The sequence below is a fragment of the Dipodomys spectabilis genome, unplaced genomic scaffold, assembly GCF_019054845.1.
Source record: "Dipodomys spectabilis isolate Male_0828 unplaced genomic scaffold, ASM1905484v1 ptg000060l, whole genome shotgun sequence".
NCBI classification, from domain to species: domain Eukaryota; kingdom Metazoa; phylum Chordata; class Mammalia; order Rodentia; family Heteromyidae; genus Dipodomys; species Dipodomys spectabilis.
The window spans coordinates 6106142-6111680 of NW_024870737.1; positions in this window are offsets into that span (position 1 = coordinate 6106142).

Genomic DNA, 5539 nt, shown 5'->3' on the forward strand with positions numbered 1-5539 from the left:
CAGTATCACAATAGATGCATGGTGTCACATGAAATGTCTGGGGGTAGCCTGGTATAGAATTTTATCTGAATTAAACTCTATTACTATGTTAAACTGTACTCTAACATCCTCAACTATTTATCCATCCATTATTTCATTATATATCAGCTAATTTTTAAAAACACAAAATTGAGAGAAGCTGAATGCTGTTTTGAAAAAAATAATATCATGCATGTGTGTGTATAGGCATGCAAATACAGTGTAATTTATTGTTTCTGGATGTAGATTATATTTATACTCCTCAGTTTCTTCATGTTTATAGTTAACAACAATATAAGAAGAATATCTCTGTGATATCATGTGGAATTACTGAAGATTTCCTTAGCAGAAAGAAAAGTTTGGATCAGATATCCCTAAGTTCATGTAATGGCATTGCCACTCTTACTTTTGCTATCTTTTAAGAATTCAGTTGGACTTTCATGGGCCTCTATCTCATTTCTGTGATATGTGGAAAATCAGACATACTAATTTTTGGGTGATTGTGAAGTCAATAGAGACAACTTATAAAAAAGCATAATTAAAATTAGCTTGCATATACTCAGTCAAGGTAATAGTAAGCAAATTTTCATGTATTTTCTTTTGGGGGGAGATGGGAATCTGGTCGTGGGGCCTGAACTATGGGCCTAGGTGCTGCCCCTCAGCTCTTCAGCTTTAGGCTAGCGCTCTACCACTTGAGCCACAGCACCACTTCTGGGTTTTTTTTCTGCTTATGTGGTGCTGAGGAATCGAATCCAGGGCCTCATGCATGCAAGCCAAGCACTCTACCACTGAGCCATCTTCCCAGTCCATATTTTTTTTAATTTCTTAAAAATACTTGCTCAAATTTGTCAAATTGGTGACAAATTTGAGTTTACATGGTCCATCATTTGCCATAAAATTATATCACAATAACTATATTAATTCATTTATTGTAAATGAGTACTGGATTCTATTTTATTTATATTAATATTAATTTCCAATAATTATATTTATGGAATTGTGTTTAGCAGATTTGAATATATGGACATTTTAAAGGCTTCAGTAACACAATAGTGCATATTACTTTTTAGAACAGCTGTAAAAGTCTAATCTCCAACTACTAATATGATAAAAAATTAAATTTCTCTATAACCATTAAAGATAACATAAATTAAAGTTTCTGTGTGTTTCATGTTAATAGAATGTCGAGGCCTTTCTGAATTTTTCTTCAGACCCAAATTTGCTAAAGTTACTTCTCTGTCCATACAAATAAAACATAAAACATATTTCATCATTTATCAAAAGTTAAAGGTAGGAAAATTTGTGACATTTTATTTTATAATAATTTACTTGATTTAATTTTGGCTTAGAAAATACTTGATAATATATTTACTGTTATTTCCAAATAAAGAAAAACAATTTATTTTTATTGAACAATTTCCCCAGAGAAATGATTCTTAATTTTATGAACAAATCATTTATTACAGGCACTTTCTGAGCTTCCCTTGATTCTAAATTATGTTCTTTGCAATTGTCTAGGAAAAATCTGTAATGTCCCACTTTAGGATCAAAAATATTTTTTTTTTTTTGGGTCCGGTCGTGGGTCCTGAACTCTGGGCCTGGGCTCTGTCTTTCACCTCTTCAGCTCAAGGCTAGCGCTCTACCACTTGAGCCACAGCGCCACTTATGGCTTTTCTTTTCTGCTTATGTGGTGCTGAGGAATTGAACCCAGGGCCTCAGGCATGCAAGGCAAGCGCTCTACCACTGAGCCACCTTCCCAGCCCCTCAAAAATAAAATTTTATAACAGAATAAAATTTTATACCACTAATTGTGGTAAAATGAAATGTTAAATTCCAGTAGAACATTTCATAACGATTTAGGCAAATATAAGAGAAAATTTAGTTTTCCTGGTGTACCTTTCTAAAAATATTCTAGAATGCAAAAGTGTTTTTATAAAATATTGAAAAATGTAATTTAAAAAGAAAAGAATGTATTAATTCATTAAAAATCCAAGAAAGCCGGGCACCAGTGGCTCACGCCTGTAATCCTAGCTACTCAGGAGGATGAGATCTGAGGTTTGTGGTTCAAAGCCAGCCCGTGCAAGAAAGTCCGTGAGACTCTTATCTCCAATAAACAACTAGAAACCTGGAAGTGGTCCTGTGGTTCAAGGAGTAGAGCATTCGCCTTGAGCTGAAGAGCACAGGGGCAGCACCCAAGCCCAGAGTTCAAACCCCACAACCGACCAAAAAAAAACTTCCAAGAAAAGACACTTATTAATGAATGCTAATTCATCCAATGATAATTGTAGTCTGTATGTGTATATGCATACATGTATGGTATAGAAGATAAAATAAAGTGTCCATGGAAAGTGGGCTAAATGTGAAATTCAGACATCACAGGATGAAAATAATTATAAACATCTGATTATATAATGGTTAATACAGTGGACCATAATAGTACTTAATACTCCAAAAAAGCAGCGATTCTTTCCATATTACATCTGAAAAAATATGAATTGAAATTAAAGAGTGTCCCAATTGATTTATGACTTCATTAAAACACACTTAAAGTCATAGTTTGTATTTAGGTACTTGACATCAAATTTTATCTACAGTTGTGTTGTCATAAAATCCCTATGGAAAACAGTATTCTTATGGTCCATAATTTACCATAAAAATATATCACAATAACTTTATTAATTCATTTATTTTAAATGAGTGTTGGTTTCTATTTTATTTATATTAATATTAATTTCCAATTATATTTATGGAAGTGCATTTAGCAAATTAGAACATATGGATGACAGTTAGTAACATAAAGGCTTTAGTAACATAGTATTGCATATTACTTTTTAGAACAGTGTACAAGTCTATTCTCCCACTACTCTCATGATAGTTAAATTTCTCTAGACTCTAATGAGTCTAGAGATAACACAAATTTTAGAATATGAATTACAGAACCACACATATTTAAAGCACAAACTTTTAGCATAAGAGAGAATAATGAAAATTTAATAGGAAATAAGTAATGTGAGAACTTCAAAATAATTTGCATCACAAGAAATGAATTAACATTACAGAAGTTAATGAGCAGTGTTTCAGATTGATATATGTAGAGTGCTAAATCAAAAGGAGGACAGAGTAAAACATGAAGTAGAGAAAATCAAAACAACACAGAACAAATCTACTTTTTGAAAATGCATACAGCAATAGAAAAATGTGACCACACAAAAATGTCTAAAATAAACACAACTCTACTTCCAGAATGAGAAGAGAAAGATAGAAAATGGAATTGGTGCAATATTTGCAGATATGACAAAAATGATAGAAAATTTGAACTCAGAATTTTAACAATACTACCGAACTTTAAGAGGAATGAAGGACAAAACAAGTTTAAGTAAGTCAACGTGTTGAAAATCAAAGATGAAAAAATTGTTAAAAATTATATTCACAAAAACAGATGCACAAAATTACTTTCAAAGGAGCATGAGTAATACAAATAGCTACATATTCTCCAAAAGAAATAAAAGCCAGGGTACAATGGGAAGTCATTGCTAAGATGTGAAATAAAACTTAGGAACTAAATAGAAAACAATTAATCAGCTTAAATTATTCCCAATGAAAATATCCTTCAAAATTGAAAGTTAAAAAACCAATTTCAAATAAATTGTTGAGAGAATTCATCAGCAAAGCTGCTTGACAATACTGAAATGCGTTTGTCAACCTAAAATTAATGAAACCACATGGAATTCACTGCACTATAAGGAAGAACATCGACAATGTTAGTATGTGTATGCTGCCTAACAATTCCTGTTACTTTCATATGTTTTCTTTTCTTTTTCTGTTTCTTGCTTTGATAAGTTTTTCTTATGTGCCCAATGATTTCCTGTATCTTACTATCCTCCAGCCCATGCTGATTTAATTAAATGTTTGCTCCTCTGTATCTCATGTACTGAGATGACAGATGTGACCCACCATATAAGACTGACACTTGCCCTTCTGAGTAAATACAAGAATCTTCAGCTTTATCCATTCTCCCAGAAATGACATCATTTTGTTCTATTTAATAACCCAATAATGCTGTGTTATATATGTATTTATATATGTATCTCCCATTTTTGTTATCCATTCATCTGTTTACTGACATAATTTAGTATAAAATAATTGTCATGTATTGCCAGTAAATGTTTATGTACATATGTGACAAAAATCAAAGACTTCATGAAAAGTAGGCCAATTGAATCACATGTTTTTTGAAGGATTCTTACATTTTCAGAAATATTTTCTGATATGTGCTAGACCCAGTAGGTACTTGAACTCAGGGCTTGGGCTCAATCCTCCAAGCTTTTGTGTTAAGGATTAGTGCTCTAGCAGTTGAGCCAAAGCCCACTTTTGATTTTTTGTGGTTAATTAAAAATAAGGGTCTCAGAGACTTTCCTGACCAAGTTGACTTTGAACCACAATCCTTCAATATCAACCTCCTGAGTAGGTAGGATTACAGGTCTGAGACAGTGGTGCCCAGCTCAAAAAATTTTTGTCATTTTTCTTTTTTTATATATGTTTTTATTGTAAAAATACTGTACAGAAGGGTTACAGTTGCATGAGTTAGGTAATGAGTACATTTCCTATCGAGTATTGTTACCCTCTCCTTTGCTTTTCCCCTACCATCCTTCCTCTCCCCACCTCCCCAACTCCTCCCTCCCCCACCAGTTGTAAAGTTCGTTTTCAACACAGTGTCTTGTACATTTCATTGTTAAAAGGGGTCAATCTGTATCCTTATTTAAGCATTTTGTTATTTCCCTTCTCCTCCCCAATTTATAAAAGTGTATATAGAAGATGCAGGGCACAGGAATCAAATACAGTGAAAACACGGGTATGCCATGGGGGAAGAACATACAAAAGAAACAAAAAAAATCACATAGCATATTTAGACATTTTTAATACAGACTATAACTTTATCATACTAACAAAATATGAATAAAGTGTATTTTCCAAAAACAACATTTAATACAGAAAGTCAAAGAGGTTGACTTTAACCTGTTGTATCAGTAATTTTTTAAAAAATAGAAATTTTAGAAGTATATCAACAACCCCAGAAGATTTGCATTGGTAAAGCAGTGCTGACCATGAAGCAGCAGAGAAATTCATTAACATTGCAGGGTCATGGTTTATGAAAATCAGATTCCAGAATAAACTACAGCATTAAGGAGACATTAATAATTTTTGTCTTATTGCTCCAGGAAGTCACTGACTATAGTTGTTGAGACAGCTCCTACAGATACTAAGAATACCAAGAACAGAAAACTATTTTGGGATGTGTTAAAATATCAGACACGCACTAGTATAATTTGCTGTTGTTAGCAAAAGCTTGTGATGTTGCTGTTTTAATGGATTTTTACCATTCAGTTACAATGGTAACAAGAATTTCAGATGAATGGGGACATTTTCAACAAGAAGCTCATTCTTACTGCAAGGAAGCTGAGCTGGATGAAGACTGAAAAATTTTGCTATTCCTTGAAAAACTGTTCTGGTTACCCATCAC